Genomic DNA, 17337 nt, shown 5'->3' on the forward strand with positions numbered 1-17337 from the left:
TGGAAGGGCAATCTCCAATTAGAAACTGGCAACACAAGACTCAGCACAAACATATCAGTAAAGGCATGTAAGGAGAATGCAAGGGGAAAGAATCCATTGGGAATCACAGTATGATCTCATAGAAAATGGTGGAAGTCAAGGCATAAGCAGAATTCATCATGATGTTTATGGTGATTAGAGAGGTCCCTGTAAGACTATGGGAATCAACTGTAGCTCCCTAAGTTTCCTCCTGATTTCTCTTCCATGAACATTTTCATATGATCTCCGTCTCCACCCAACACATCATTAATCTGCCTATTGGGTATGACTCATCAGAAGTTAGGGGCAGGTCGACCAGCCTGTCCTCTTTGGTTCTGGTTGTTTACAATAGTCTGGAGGCCATAACCTCCTCCCAAAGGATAGTCTTCCTGTCAATTCTGCAGGGGCTGCTCCATTTCTTCATTTTTCTGGATCTCTGCCTTGCTGCATAGACCTCTCAATTCTCACTGCAGGATTCTCAGCAGATCTGCTCTGCTCGATCGGGGCCCGATGCCAGCCTGCTGTGCGCAGGGAAGCTTGGAGCTTGTGGCCAGAAGCAAGTCTCAATGAAATAATTGTATGGTTGGGGGTCACCACAACATGAGGAATTGTGCTAAAGTATTGCAGCATTTGGAAGGTTGAGAGCCACTGGTATAGAGGCATGGATCCACCATTATAGTATTACACAGAATAGTTTTTCTTCTCAAGAAATTCTGTTTCAGAATATTCATTCTCCCATGCCTGAGAATCATGTTTCTGTTCTCATAGTTGTGTCTTTTTTGTGAAAGTGGAATAATTGGAATCATACAGTATGTACTTTTCAGATCAGCTTTTTTCATTGAATCCTATGCCTTTCATGTTCTATTTAGCCCTGCATAATGCCACACTATCTGGAAGTACCATCATCTCTTGCTTACTCATGTCCTGAAGAACATCTTAGGTTCTTGCATGTTTTGGCATTTTTACATATTGCTACTCCAAACATCTGCCTGTGGATTTTGCTAAGGACCAAAGAAGCTCATATGTTAAGAGTATGCTTGGTTTTTACGAGAAACTGCTCAAGTGTTTTCTGAAGTGCAGCTGTGTACTGTGTTTCCACTAGAACGAACAAAAATTCCTATTTTACAGTCTCCTTAGGATTTCTTGTCCTCAGTGCTTTGAGTTTGGCCATCGTGATGGTGTGTGTTGGTTATCTCCTTTTAAATTCAGTTTCTTAATGACATGTAGTATTATCTTTTCATATGCTTGTCATTGATATGTTTTCTTTGATAAAGTATCTGTTCAGATCTTTTGACCATTTTAAATAAGTTTTTTCCTTTGTTTAGTTTTTAATAGATCTCTATATAGCATAAATAACAGCTCTGTTGTGGTTTAAATGGGAAACGTCCGCCTTTAGGTTCCTGTGTTTAAATACTTGGTCTCTAGCTTATGGTGTGAGAGTTCTGTAGGCTTTAGGAGGTGGAGTCTTGGAGGAAGTGGGTCATTGGGGAAGGGCCTTGAGGCTATATCTGGCTTGGTTCCAATTTTTGTTCATTCTGTTTTCCTGAAAGTTGATGCTGTATTGGTTTCTTGCTTTTACCAACATGCCTTTTCTGCTTTCTAACTTCCTTGTCTTTCCTGCTGTGCTGGAATGGAGGCCCTAGAATAGTGAGTCTCAAGTTGTGGGTTGTGACCCCTTTGACAAACCTATCTCCAAAAATATTTACATTATGATTTATAACAGTAGCAAAATTACAGTTATGAAGTAGCAACAAATCAATTTTTGTTGTAGGGAGGCTTATTCCCAGCCTGAAATAATCACGCAGAAGCTATATTATTTGCAAAACTGTTTGGCCAATAGCTTAAGCATATTGTTAGCTAGCTCTTACATCTAGAATTAAGTCATTTCCATTATTTTATATTTTACCACAAGGTTTGTGGCCTACTGGCAAGGTTCCAACATGTTTGCCTCCAGCGGCAGCTCCATGGCTTCTCCAACTCCACCTTTTTTCTCCTGGCATTCAGTTTAGGTTCCCACCCCCTCCCCCAAGCTCTATTCTACCCTATCAGGCCAAGCCAGTTTCTTTATTAACCAATGATATTCACAGCATGTAAAGGGGAATCTTATATCACCTCCCTTTTCTGTTTAAATAAAAAAAGGAAGGTTTTAACTTCAATATAGTAAAATTACATATAACAAAACAGGTATCAATTAAGAATTACAGATTACAATATTTATTCTACTTTTTTATCATAACTCAGGAAAACTATAACTATATATTCTTAACTCTATCAAAGACTCCAGAAGGATATAATATTACCTAAGTAACAGAAAGTGCATTGTAAGCAACTTCCAAATCTCTAGAATTGACAAAGACATCTCACTACCTGGACAGTCACCCAAAGTTTTTCTGTATTATTGGGGCATCCATTTTCAGCCCACAGGCTCATAGTATTCAGCAGACTTTTCCATGAAGCATAAAATTTCAGACAGTTGGGCTGGAGAGATGGCTCAGCAGTTAGTAGCATTGCCTGCTCTTCCAAACGTCCTGAGTTCAATTCCCAGCAACCACATGGTGGCTCACAACCATCTATAATGAGGTCTGGTGCTCTCTTCTGGCCTGCAGGAATACATGTAGACAAAATATTGTATACATAATAAATAAATAATAAAATATTAAAAAATTTCAGACAGTTTTGCCTATATTGGCAGTTTGTCAGTAGCCCCACCAGAGACAGACGACGGATGGAACTTTACCCAGTAAGCCACAGCCACGTGGCAATACACAGATTAGTAGAAATAGGTTAAATTAAGATATAGGGGTTAGCCAATAAGAAACTAGCGCTAATGGGCCAAGCAGTGATTTAATTAATACAGTTTCTTTGTGGTTATTTTGGGATCTGAGCAGCTGGGAAACGAACAAGCGGCCTCTTACAACAAATTTTATGGCTGGGATCACCACAACATGAAGAACTGTATTAAAGGTTTATAGCATTAGGGAGGTTGAGAGCCATTGGGTAGAACAATGAGCCAGAACAAGCCCATTCTTCCCTTATAATGCTTTGTCAGCAACAAGAACTAATACAAAGTCTTTAATCAGATGTCTTTCCCACTCTTGTGTTTTCACTTTGGAGATGACGTCCAGGGCCTCATGCATGTTAAGTGTGTTCTACAGAACTACATCTCCCAGATGTGCCCTTTTATAAATAGCTTCTTTCAGTCTATGGCTTGTCTTCTCATTCTCTTGATAGTCGAGGGCAGACTTTTTTATTTAAATGTTTTTCTTTTCTTTCCTTTTTTTTCTTTTTTCTTTTTGGTATTACATTGAGTCTGTATATTAAGTTGGGAAGAACTGACATTTTTGGCAATATTCAGTCTTCCTAGCCGTGAACATGGGCTGTCTTTTTACTTATTCATTCTTAATTGATATCTTTTTATGGAATTTCATACTTTTCCTCATTTTGTATCTCTCCTTTTTCATAGTGCACCTGTAAATGGTGGTTTACTTTGAATTCCATCTATTCATTGCTCGCAGATCAAACAGACTGACTTTAAGTCTTCCTTTATGATTTTTAAATTTTACTCTTGTATTCTAGTTCTAAGCCTCACTGTATGTTGGTAGTTTCATTACATGAGAAATAATGTTTTTGCCCACCTAGGTTTTCTAGTGTTCTTCAGTTTTATAAAGGCAAATTTCTGTTTTTTTTTTTTTTTTCTCCTTCTAACTGAAATACTTGTAATGAAAGTCTAGTGATGGGTTTTTTTGTTTGTTTGTTTGTTTCAGATTCTGGGTCATTGTGTTTTGCTATTTTGAAAGCTCTTTTGCTGGAGTAAGAATTCTTAGTTAATGGGTTGTATTCTTCAATAAGGCTCACCTTTGCCTCTTGTTTATGTTGTTTTTCTTAAGTCTACAATCATTCCTATCATTGCTTCTGTTATGTATGTCCATTTTATGAAGCAATTTTGTAGTGAGGAGCTGTGGGCAGGCCTGCTTTTCGTCCCGCCCAGCTCCCACACGGCTAGCTTTACCCGAAATAATTACACGGAAACTGTATTCTTTTAAACACTGCTTGGCCCATTAGTTTCAGCCTCTTACTCACATCTTGACTAACCCATATCGAATAATCTGTGTAACACCACAAAGTGGTGTCTTACCGGGAAAGATTCAGCATGTCTGACCTGGTGGCTGGCTTCATGGCATCAGTCTCAGAGAGGAGAGGCATGGCGATTACCCGAGGCATCTGCCTCACTTCCCTCTTACCAGCATTCTGTTCTGTCTACTCCACCCACCTAAATCTTACCCTATCAAAAAGCCAAGGCAGTTTCTTTATTGACCAATGAGAGTTCTCCATCACAATTTTTAAGAGATTTTTGTCATTGGTTTTAAGTACCATGATTATGATACACACTTTCTTTGGTGATTAGATTTTGTCAAACTTCTTAGATCTGTGGGTTTACAGTTTACATTGTCAGATAATTTTGTTCTGCTTTCCTCCCCTGTCCCTTTAGGAGTATGTGGTTAGTTGCATTTTAGCTTACTTAAATTGTCTTTTAGATTGGCTAGGCTTAATTTACTGTTACCTTTATTTTTTTTAATTTTGAACTAGTTTTCACTGCTATACCCTTAATTTCATTAATTTTATTTCAGTATCATTAATATTTTCATCACTAGGGGTTATGGGAATTTGTTTTCCTTGCTTTTACATTTCCCTCTTTCTCTTTCTTTCTCTCTTTTTAAAGCATATACCAAATATAATTTTATTATCTTTGGAACTGTTTCTGTTTGAGGTTGGTTAAAGTCATTTTGTTTCTTGTTTGCATGTGTTTATAATTTTTGTTTGAATATACGAAGTACAGAGGTTTACTTCTTGAGTTCTGGATAATTTTATATTCTTAGAAATACTTTTGAGCTTTGTTCTGAGATGGAGTTAAATATCTTGGAAACCATTTGATTTCCTTGAAGCTTGCTTTTAGGTAGTACTTTCCTAAATATTCTCTGGTTAAAAGGTTTTCCATTCTGGCTGGTGGAAAATCAAATTGTTCTGATCGTTGAGATCCCAAGGATTGCTTTCTCTGTTCTTGTCAGTTTCTCTCTGCTCTCCTCTTCATGTCAGGGTTATTTCGTACATGAAAACTCACGGAGGACTTTCTTCACATCTTATGTAGCTCTCTATTTAGCACTCCATTTGTGAATGTCACCTGCCTTGACCTCTCCCTACTCCAGCTTCATCTCAACTTAAATAGACCATCAGACTCTGCCTGGGTTCTGTCCTGTTGCATATTTTCAGGACACTGGGCAGAAGGCTGAAACAGTTATTTGAGCTGACTTTTTTTTTTCCACCTTTAACTACTGCCGAGCTGCCTAGTGCCCACCATCTGAAAATGTCCCCTTCCTGGTCTATTGTTTTTCTTTTTCTTGCAGTTTTCAGTCCTTTGATAGTTGCTGGAAATGGAAATTTCATGACCTTTTTTTTTCTTAGGCGTAAATCCACTTGTTTATTTTTCAGCTAATTATGGAGGGGGTGGGTGACCTTAATCTAATCAGGGACTGATCTGACTTGAGCCAGATTTCACTGGTTGTGAGCATCTCTGCCTGTTGTTGGATCATCCCTCTTCCATTTATAGCTCCCAGCTGGAATTTTGGTTTAACAGGCTCTTCTTCCTCAGGTTTCAGTGTTCCTCTTCTTGAATATATAAGATAGTTTAGATTCTGTTTGGCCTCGGCATCTGCTTTCAGTTTACTTCTCAGCTGCTGTTGGTGATTCTGCAACTGGTACTCTTGGAGCGTATCCCCCTTCATACCTGTCTATGCTTCCCTGTCTCCAGGTTTCATGTCATATCTTTGCTGCCTTTGTTTTCCCCAGTACAACAGTTGGCCAACAGCAGTGTTGTTGAACAAGCAGGCGCTTTAAACTTAGTTTTATTTATTTTTAAATTTCATATAATACATTTTGATCCTACTCACTCTCCACCCCAACTCCTCCCAGATCTTTTCCTACCTCCCTACCTGTCCAACTTTATGTTCTCTTTTTTTTCTCTTAGCAAACAAACAGATAAAAGACATGGAGTCCAGTTTGTATTGGCCAGTTACTTCTGAATGTGAGGTATGTCCTGGAGTGTGGTTAATATTTCTAGTGTCACTCCATTGAAGAAAACTGACTTTTCCCTTACGTAGCAACAATCAAATGCCAATAGCTTCTTGACTATTTTGGTGGTACTTTTTGCCCACTACAAACAAACTCTTATCACAGGAATCTTAAATTAGATGTGTATAAAAATATTCTGCCTGAAGATGTCAACTTTCATATCTCTTTTGTACGTGTTATAATGGGGGGGTAGCTGTGATTACCTACTTTTGAGGTGCACCTGTTGTGTTCAACAGCTGTGTTTGTTCCAGGTCTTTTTGAGATATACCAGTATAGGGCAGGAGGATGTGTACTAACCGGAACTATATGCAGTGAACTTCCAGGAGATACAGGCTTGGCTCTGAACTTAGTGGAACTTACTGAAAGATTTTTGAAACGGGTGCTTTGCCTTTAGGTCACACATTAGTTTTTATCTGTGACTCTGTAACATTTGAGTTTATTGAGAAAGCTTTATTCAGATTTACTTTTCTGTGAAGAATAACATACTATGACTAAAATACTGAATCAATAACTTTATGATTTTTAAAACTATTATATGAAGCTCTTTTGATAAATATTAAGTATAACTTGAGAATCAGGTAGCTTTTATTATGTTTTCAGCTTAGTCTGCTCTCTTACCAATGCTTGTTTTATAGAAATTAAGAATAGGTCAGGCTAAAGTAAGAGAGGAAGAAACTCCAAGTAGAGACAGCAGATGCTGAGTGGTAGTTTTAAATCGTCACTCACTTGTTAGAAATTATATATATACCATTCATTCATTTCTTTCTGAACTGATGAGTAGGCAATTAAATATAAAGATTTCCAGAACTTTACAGTTACTGACATGATAGTTATGAAACTGTGATAAATAGAGAACACAAATGCTTGAAGTGTTATCTTTGAGAAGGTTTTACTAGCTTGGCATGATTAAGGAAACCATCTGAGATGATGATATAAATAGAACTGAGATGAGGGAACTTTAGGAAGGGAAACACAAAAAAATATTTTTTAAAAAGAGCACAGCGAGGCCAGATAGCCAGCCCTGCCCCTCACTGGCCCTGTAAGAACTGGCCTGTTTGGCATGTGTGCAGGAGAGATGTGATCACAGGAGAGCTAGTTCCACCCCTAGCCTGCTGCCAAAGTGATTCAGGCATGGAACAGTTGGCCCTGCCCCTCATTTTGGCAGGGGGCAGTCCTGGTAGAGGCCCATTGACCAACTCAGCTACCACCCAGGCCCACATCCAGGGATTTGAGTTGGCCTACCCCAACATCTACCCCATGTGTGACCTGCTAGAGTACATGAAGGGACTGGTCCTCTGGAACCATAGCTACAGGATCTCCATGACAGCAGGATATCTGAGAGGAGTTTGAGTGAGGTATTGATAGTGTTTAAACCAGAAAGAACAAGGCCAATAACTCACTGCAAGAACATTTGCAAATAAACCTTTTTGGATAAAATGGTACTGTGTGACACATCGCAGCTCCCAGTGCCACTACAACAGATGAATATGTGATAGGATGGGAGGAAAAAAGGAGCAATGTTTTTTGGATTTTTTTTTTTTTTTTTTTTTGAGGGAGGGCGCTACAAGGGTAGAGGTAGACATGGAGGCATTGGGAAATAAGTGGGATTGGGGTACATGATATGAAATTCCCAAAGAATCAATAAAAAAAACTTTGTTAAATTTTAAAAAGTACACAGCAGGGCTGGAAAGATGGCTCAGAGGTTAAGAGCATTCATTGGCTCTTCTAAAGGTCCTGAGTTCAATTCCCAACAACCACATGGTGGCTCAAAACCATCTGTAATGAGATCTGGTGCCCTCATCTGGCCTGCAGGAATACATGCAGTCAGAACACTGTATATTTAATAAATAAGTAAATCTTTACAACAAAAAAGCAAACAGCAAAAGCCTGTTTTCCATTATTTTACTCTGCATGTTTCTTTGCATCCCTCTAGAGTTGCTTTGTGCAAACACATAAACAAGTTATTCCATGCCTTTTTTTTTAAAATTAAAATGGTATATCTGTAGATACTTAACATTGTGTTTTGAGTGGGTTTTTCTTTTACATTTTTCTTTAAAGTTCATTCAACACATCACAGTCTCCAGCTTCACTGAGGTGGCTGGCCATGTCCACAACCAAAGCCACCTTTAAACTGGAATTCAGCTGCTGAGCCATGAGCCAGTCCCAGCCTCAGCTTCTTTGTCAGCCCCAGAGGACACACAGCATTCCTTCTGTCAGTATCTCTGCTTTTACTTCACTCATCCTCTAGATCCCCTAGGCTGACGCCTACCAGTTTTAAGATGACTGCAGAGCAGGGCAGGGTGGCAGGCATGATCACTGGATGTAGGTGGAGGTGATTTCAGAGATATTGGATACCCTTGTTCATAAGGTAGCAGTAGAAGTGTCTCCAGGCAAACTGCTCCTTCACTTAGCCTTTAGACTTGAGAGACTTAGTGGCCTTCATTACCTGAAGGTTGTGCACATTCTTGTCTAATAGCTCGGGGTGTTTGGGCATATGCACATCTTTCTTGGCAACTATCACTTCTTCCTTAAAAAGGAGTTGATAGATGGCAAACCAGTTCTTAGGAATCAACATCTCAGAGGCTACAGGGTCCGAGGCAGAGACTGGAAAGAAACAAGAAGAGATTTTTGTGTTTTTTGAGACTGGGTTTCTCTGCATAGCCCTGGCTGTCCTAGAAATCACTCTATAGACCAGACTGGCCTCAAGCTCACAGATATCTGCTTGCATCTGCTTCCCGAGTGCTGGGATTAAAGGTGTGCGCCATTGTCACCTGGCAACATTAGGTTATTTTATATTGTTCCTAATATCTATAGTCAAAGGGTATGTGCGTTTGTAGTTTTGATATGTGATATTTTGAAGTTTTTTTTAAAATTTACAGTGAACAGTATCATCCTGGAGATTTTTTTTGTTATGAGCATATGTAAATTAAGATGGTTATGATGATTTCCTTATGTTTTCTCCATCAGTTTTACATACTTATTATATCTACTAGTTAGTTTACCTTTTTGTGTGATAATAAGGTCCTACTTTACTTGATTATTATATGCACAAACACACATTTGTTTAATATATACATTCTGTATGCTAACAGGAATGTTCTTTGTCAATGCTATGAACTTTTTCTTTTTTTTCCTTAAATCTTTGTAGATCTGTGGGTTAGTTAAAGCGCTTTGATGTCTTGATAGTTCACTATGCCTAGTTCTTTAGGATTGTTTGCAGGCAGACCTTACTGAACTGCTGTGAATGTGTGCATTAGGTAACTTTGTCTGCTTCTCACATATCTGAATGACTGACTTAGTGTTTGTGGGGGAATCAAAGCAGTACTAAACTAGGAAACAGTAAAGATCAACTGTAATTCTTGTTTCTTCTAGAATGTCAGTTAGATGTTTAGTTTTTCCAGAATCTTTATAAATGTATAGTTCAGTTATTTGGATTTCTTGGTAGGTTTATTAATTATGCACATAGTCTCTTAGTAGCTTGCTAATCACCACTCTGATTTCAGGGAAAAATAATTCTTTCTGTCTGCTGATATTTAGCAATAAAATATTCTGGGAACTTTAGAATGAATTCACTTAGTTGAATGTGGCTCTTAACTGACTTAGTGGCTTAAGACAGGCTGAGATTTAAGGAGTACATTTTCCACTTAGAGAAATGTTCTTGGATCAAGGTAGTCATAGTTTTACCAAAGTGTAATTCACATGCAGAAATTGGCATGCATGGGGTGGGAGGTGCTGGACTGGAGAAATGGCTTGGTGACATACTGCTCTTGCATGTCCTCTTGCAGAAGACCCCAAGTGAGTTCCTAGCACCTGCATCAGGTGGTTCAAAAATAACTGTAACTGCAACTCCTTGGGATTGCGTGCCTACACAGCACAGAGACCCATTCACATATACATAATTAAAATAAGTTTTTAAAATCAGCATGTATATATTAATGTGATGTATTCTGGCCTGTATGTATGCTTTTTAGTGTATCCATCGTTCCTGAGATTCTGTGATCCTTTGTTTCTCTGCCATTTCTGCATCTCTTCCCTCATTTCTATACTAGATTTATGTTTTTTAGAATTTATGTAAATGACACCAAGATGGTTTTTGTTTTTATTTTTCTGGTAGGCAGGTTTTCTTGAAGCCTCGGCTGTTCTTGAACTTGATATATAGTCAAGGATGACTTTAAATTTTTTTTATCTTTCTGTCCCTGTGTCCTTCATTCTGGGACCAGCCACATGCATACATACTATATACCTGGTATATGTTAGCGCTGGTAATCAAACCCGGGACTGCACGTATGCCTGGCAAGCACTCTGCCAACTGAGGTGCATCCTCACTTCCAGTGTGTTCTTTTTGTTTTGACTTGTTCTTTCTCTTCTTACTCATACTTAATTTGAGGTTTGTTTGTGTCTGTCTGTCTGTCTGTCTGTCTGTCTGTCTTTCTTTCTTTCTTTCTTTCTTTCTTTCTTTCTTTCTTTCTTTCTTTCTTTCTTTCTTAATGGAGTAGTATTCTGTTGCACAGTATGGCAGCATTTGTTTATTCATTACCCTGTTGAATGTAGAGGGGTTATTTATAGTGTTTCATCATTACAAATTAGGCCACTGCAAATGGTCCTCTTGGTGTGGGCATAGCTTTTATTTCTCTGGGTTAAATATCTGTGGTCAAATGGGTAGTGTATTTTTAAACTTCAGAAACTCCTGAGACTGTTTATAAACAGGTTTGTTTCCTTTTTTCCTCCCTTCCTCCCTTTCCTTTCCCCTTTGTTTTCATTTCCTTTTCATTTAGTTTCGTTTTACTAGATGTCTGATCAGCACCATCAGCACAGTGGCATATAGTGAGTGTTTTAGACTCAGCTGTCCTTATATGTAATGCTGTCTTATTGTAGTAAGGAGAATGCTAATTTGTTCCCAGCCGCTTAGCCCCGAAATAATCACACAGAAACTGGATTAATTAAATACAGTTGCCCCATTAGCTCTAGCTTCTTTTTTTTTTTTCTGTGATACTGGCTTTATTTCACTCAATATGATGATCTACAGTCCCATCTCTTTTCCAGAATTATTATTATTATTATTACTATTACTACTACTACTACTACTACAGATTTTCACCTCCTCTCCTCGACCCACTTCCCTCCCCCTCCCCCCACCCCACTTCCCCTCCCTCTCCACTCCAAAGAGCAGTCAGGGTTCCCTGCCCTGTGGGAAGTCCAAGGTCCTCCCCCCTCCATCCAGGTCTAGGAAGGTGAGCATCCAAACAGACTAGGTTCCCATAAAGCCAGTACATGGAGTAGAATCAAAACCCAGTGCCATTGTCCTTGGCTTCTCAGTCAGCCCTCCATGTAAGCCACGTTCAGAGAGTCCGGTTTGATCATACGCTCCACCAGACCCAGTCCAGCTGGCCTTGGTGAGTTCCCATTAGATCGGCCCCACCGTCACAGTTGGTGGTGTACCCCTCCTGGACCTGACTTCCTTGCTCATGTTCTCTCTCCTTCTGCTCCTCATTTGGACCTTGGGAGCTCAGTCCAGTGCTCCATTGTGGGTCTCTGTCTCTATCTCCATCCATCACCAGATGAAGGTTCTATGGTGGTATAGAAGATACTCATCAGAGTGGCTATAGTATAGGGCCAGTTCAGGCGCCCTCTCCTCAGCTGCTCAAGGAACAAACTGGGGACATCTCTTGGACACCTGGGAACCCCTCTAGAGTCCGGTCTCTTGCCAACCCTCAAATGGCTCCCTTAATTAAGATACATACTTCCCTGCTCCCATATCCACTCCTCCTCCATCCCAACTGTCCCATTCCCCCAAGTTCTCCCCCTCTCACTTTTTTCTCCCCATCTCCCCTTACCCCCCCCCCCCAGCTCTAGCTTCTTATTGGCTTAACTCTTACATATTAATTTAACCTATTTCTATTAATCTGTGTATCGCCACATGGCTATAGCTTACGGGCTAATGTTCCCAGTATCTGTCTCTGGCAGGCTACATGGCTTCTCTCTGACTCTGCCTTCTACCTTGCTATAGGCCAAGCCAGTTTCTTTATTCATTAACCAATAAAAGCAACACATAAACCGAAGGACCTCCCACACCATCTTTAATTTGTGTTTTTTAAATTATTGCTTGTTGAGCTATTTCAGTATGACTTATCTGCCATCTCTTTTTCCTTTTTGCTGAAGTGTTTGTTTAAATTTTGCACTTCTTTTGAAAAGAATATTTTTAAGTTCTTTATTGTCTTGGTCCTTTTAAAATATACCACAGGCTAGGTAATTTATAAACAGTTCAAAGTTGTTTTATAGTGTCAGAGTCTGGAGCAGTGGCTCTCAACTTTCCTATTCCTGTGATCCTTTAATACAGTTCTTCATGTTGTGGTGACCCCAACCATAAAATTGTGTTGCTACAACATAACTATAATTTTGTTACTGTTATGAATTGTAATGTAAGTGCCTAGTTTTTTCAGTGGTCTCAGGCTACTCTGAAAGGGTCATTTGACTCCTAAGGGGGTCACAATTCACAGGTTGAGAACTGTTATAGAGACTGAGAAGGCTGAGATCAAAAGAGAATAGGTGAAAGCATGGCATGGCAGGAGAGTGATAGAGGTTGAGAAGAGACTATAAACTTTCATAAATTTTTCCCATTATAACAACATCAGTCTGTTCATGAGAACAGAATGTGGTGAACTGAACATACGTCATGTCCAGCTGGCATTGTATATCAGATATATGCGTACGTGTGTGTGTGTGTGTGTGTGTGTAAAATATATATATATATATATATCCACTTAGTATTCAAAGCTGTGTAAGTGCTCACTGTTAGCTTTCCAGTGCTTGTTTGGAGCACTTACATTATCCTTGGACAGCTACGTGGTTTTCCTGGTTTTGGAAATGATTGTTAAAGTCACTATAAACTTCTGGGATTTCATTTCATGACCCATTTCTTTCGTTTATTCCACATGGTGCTGGAGATTGAACTCAGAGGCTTGTGGACTTTACCCCCCAACAGAATGTGATTTGTTTGTTTGTTTTGAAGGCAGGGTCTCACCATTGTCTGTGCTGGCCTTAGACTCATATTTGTTTCTGGCTAGAGGTGTGTGTGTGTGTGTGTGTGTGTGTGTGTGTGTGTGTGTGTGTGTGTGTGTGTGTTTGCACTTGTCAAAAGCACCAGCTGTTTGTTCATTGGTTTAATCTGTTCTCTTACTATTTCAGGTTTGGATTCTTCTTTTCTAGTTAATACGGAAGCCAAATCCATTCCTTCATTGATTTGAAACTTAGGTTTCTTTTCTTTCTATATAGAATAGTTTCCAGTTAGTCTTTTTAATTGCTTCTGACCAGTGAGGTAATTTCTAGCATTTTCTAGGCATCTGTACCGATTTCTAAATTTAATCCCAACATGATTTTGACAGAAAACATTTTTTATTGTAATCTCTTTGAGTTTATGGAGTCTTGTCTAGTAAACATTCCATCTGTACTTGACGTAAGTTGTCTTTTGCTGCTGTTGTGTGGTCTTTTAAATCAGTGAAGTTAGGTTAGTCGAATTGTGGCATGTTCTATATCGGTTTTGTCTTGTTAATTTAGAGGAGGGTTCTGAAATCTCTTGATTGGATTTCTCTTTCTCTTCACAGTCTTACCTGGTTTTGCCAAAGTGTTTTCACGACTTTCTTACAAGTTCCATAAATACCTAGGAGTCTGTATTCCTGATTAAGTTGACATTATTATGGTCGTATTTAGTCATTTGGTTCCTTTGTCTGTTAGCAGCACAGCTACTCCAGCTTCCTTCTCACTGTATTAGATTATTTTGTACTCTTGTCCTATGTATTTAAAACTGGTAAATAGTTCATGTTATTGGGGTCTATTTAGACATTTTAGTGTTACTGTTAGATCTTAAACTCACCATCTTACTCGTTTTTAATGACCCCATTCTGTTGTATATTTTGTTTTCTTACCTCTTTTTGAAGTAAATGGATGTACGAGTGTTTGGCTTAGTGTACATTACCGTATGCCAGTTTCTGTGTTGTGTTGGGGCTCACACTTCACTTTCTCGTCTTTATGCTTGTGTCGTATGTTATATTCGTCTGCCCCAAATCTTGTAGTCTCTGTTAGTTTTACTTTAAAATAGTCCGTGTTTGTTCATTTTGAGATAGTGTTATGTGTAGCCAGACTGGCCTTGAACTTAATACATTAAGGATAATCTTGAATGCCTAACACTTGTGCCTAATCCTTCTGCCTTCACCTCTCAAAGGACAGTATTGTAGGCATGTGCCATCACACCTGACATTAGTCAGTTTTTTTTTTTGTTTGTTTGTTTGGTTGGTTGGTTTTAGTTTTTTGAGAAAGGGTTTCTCTGTGTAACAGCTCTGCTGTCCTGAAACTTTTTTGTAGATCAGGCTGACCTCAAATTCAGAGATCCAACTGCCTCTGCCTCCCAACTGTGCCACTACTGCCTGATAAGTAAAAATTATAAGAAAAGGGCAGCTCCGCCAGCACAAGAAATCCAATTAGGTCAAATCAAACCAAGTCAAAATCCCATCGTTTTATTAAGAATGACGCTCAGGGCAGCAGGGAGCCCATGCAGACCTGAAAACTCCGTGTTTCTCCTCTGGGAGCTCACTTAAATACCCTGTGGGAGTGAATCTGACCCTCCACCCCAGGGGTCAGGACCTGGCATGCTGGGATTTGGAGTCCAGAATAATGCAACTCCCAGGCCACTCCCATCTTAACACTTCCCAGCTAGTCAGTTGTTTTATAGAGAAATTTAAAATATTTTTAAAAGTTTGTATGCTGTATTTACTACAGATATGAACATTCCTAATCTGAAGGACCTGAGATTTAATACTTAATATCCATGTTTTAAAATTTCAGATTATTAGATTAGGAATTTCACTGGTAATATCTATATGCCAGTAATTACAAATCTGAAAATCTTAGAAGTAGAGCTGTATAGCTTGTATTTCTAATAAATTTCCATCTGATAATATTGTTTTTATACTGCCTAAAGAATTTTCTACCTTATATAGCTACTGTCAATAAATTCTCTCAGCTTCCCTCTAACGAAAAACTTGCCTTCATTTGGAAATTTTTATTTACACTGCATTGGCAGGATCTTTCCCTCTAGAACGTTAAAGACTGCTCCAGTCATTTTTTATAACTAGACATCTACTGACATTTTATCTTTGTTCTTTATGAAATGCAATTTTTCCCCATATGGCTGCCTTTTACATTTTTGTTTTATTTATTTTAAGCCATACATAATAATATAAATAATATATAGAATAAATATTTTATTTTGTTACTGTGTGTGTTCATATAGTTTTCTTTTTCTGCAATTTTTTGTTGTTAGAAATATTTTATTTGGCTAGAGAAATTTTGATAATTAACTTTCATTTATTATCAGTGATATAGATTCGCTTTCCATAGTGAAGGACTTCCATGAAGGCATTTTCATTCATATTCTTCCTCTGTCTCTCTTTCCTTCTTCCTAACTTCCTTTTCCTGCTAGTCTCCATGTTTGAATTTACTGGACTTTTTGTGTCTGTTGGTATATTAGTTACATGGCTCATTGCTAGTTCAAAATACCTGATAAATGTAACCTACCGGAAGGGAGGGTTTACTTTGGCTCTCAGTTTCAGGAAATACAGCCTATGATTGGGAGCCTATGATTGGGAGCAGGAGACAGGCAAGAAGCAGAGGTGAATGCTGTGAATGCTGGTGCTCAGCCTAATTTTTTTTTGCCAGTTTGAAATCTTAAGCATAGAATCGTACCACCCACTCCCACCTCAACTAACCTAATCTAGATGAGTCCTTCAGAGACATGTCCAGAGATCTGTTTCCATGGTGATTCTGAATTCCATCAGATTGACTGTCAAGATTAACCATCACACTGGGTTAATAGTTTTCTTTGCATAAGCAACGTTTTTCTGTCTTCCTTTCTCTTTTTCTTATAACAGCTTGAAATACAATTTATACAACATATAGTTCATCAACCTAAAGTGAAGCTTTGGTGAATTTTGTATAGTTATAGATTTGTGCAATGTTTATCTCAGTTTGAGAATGCTGTATTTACTAGCATCCAATATCTGGGCAGATTTTTTTTTCAATTTCTCAAAAATTACAAATTTACTCTAAATTGTACCCAAACTTTAGTTGCATGTTCTTTTTTAAATTTTTTTTTATTGAGTTAAACATTTTTCTCTGCTCCCCTCCCTTCTTCTCCCCTCCTCTTCTACCCTCTCCCATGGTCCCCATGCTCCAAGTTTACTCAGAAGATCTTGTCTTTTTCTACTTCCTATGTAGATTAGATCCATATATCTTTCTCTTAGGGTCCTCATTATTGTCTGGGTTTTCTAGGATTGTGAATTATAGGCTGGTTTTCTTTGCTTTATGTCTGAAAGCCACTTATGAGTGAGTACATAGGATGTTTGTCTTTCAGGGTCTGGGTTACCTCACTCAATATGATGTTTTCTAGCTTCATCCATTTGCCTGCAAATCTCAAGATACATTTTTTTCTGCTGTGTAGTACTCCATTGTGTAAATGTACCACATTTTCCTTATCCATTCTTCAGTCGAGGGGCATTTCGATTGTTTCCAGGTTCTTGTCAGGGTCTGATGCCCCAACATAAACTATTTTTCCCTCTTTGGACTGGTGTGGGGGTGCGGGAATAATTGAGACACAGTTCACACAGCAATTTCAGAAGGAGTCTCAGGCTCATTCAAATCCTGAAGATCATCTACGTTTATTATCCAAACACCTTTTACCCCCCAAAGTAAACTTAAGGTGGAACTTCATTAGCATTCTGTTTCCAGGGGTAGCACTACAGTCACATCAGCAGCTCTGTCACTAGCTTGGAATTAACACCTCTTCTCAGACAATCTACATAATTACAAAAGAAAAGGAGCAGCATATCCTGCGCTTTTGTTAGGGTAGCAACAGCCTGTCTGGAAGGTCATATGACTGCTCTGGATACCAACCATGGCCTGAGAACTTAGCTGTCACACCGTGAAGAAATATGGGCCTACAGGCTCTGACTATGGCAACGCTGCTATGAACATAGTTGAGCACATGCCCTTGTGGTACGATTGATCATCCATTGGGTATAGACCCAAGAGTGGTATTACTGGGTCTTGAGGAAGGTTGTTTCCTAATTTTCTGAGAAATTGCCATATTATATCCAAAGGGACTATACCAGTTAGCTGTAACAGGAGGAGCAGGCTGCTTGT

The 17337-nt window shown here is 38.8% G+C and overlaps 1 protein-coding gene and 2 pseudogenes across 3 annotated transcripts in view; 1 reads left to right on the forward strand and 2 right to left on the reverse strand.

Moving 5' to 3' along the window:
* The window catches only part of Cnot6 (CCR4-NOT transcription complex subunit 6), a 52336-nt gene that overhangs the window by 16994 nt on the left and 18005 nt on the right, over window positions 1-17337 (forward strand). The gene's annotated exons all lie outside the window — the stretch shown is intronic.
* Window positions 117-10396, reverse strand: LOC119813554 (annotated as a pseudogene).
* LOC119812967 lies at window positions 8231-8719 on the reverse strand (annotated as a pseudogene).

The sequence above is a fragment of the Arvicola amphibius genome, chromosome 4, assembly GCF_903992535.2.
Source record: "Arvicola amphibius chromosome 4, mArvAmp1.2, whole genome shotgun sequence".
Lineage (NCBI taxonomy): Eukaryota > Metazoa > Chordata > Mammalia > Rodentia > Cricetidae > Arvicola > Arvicola amphibius.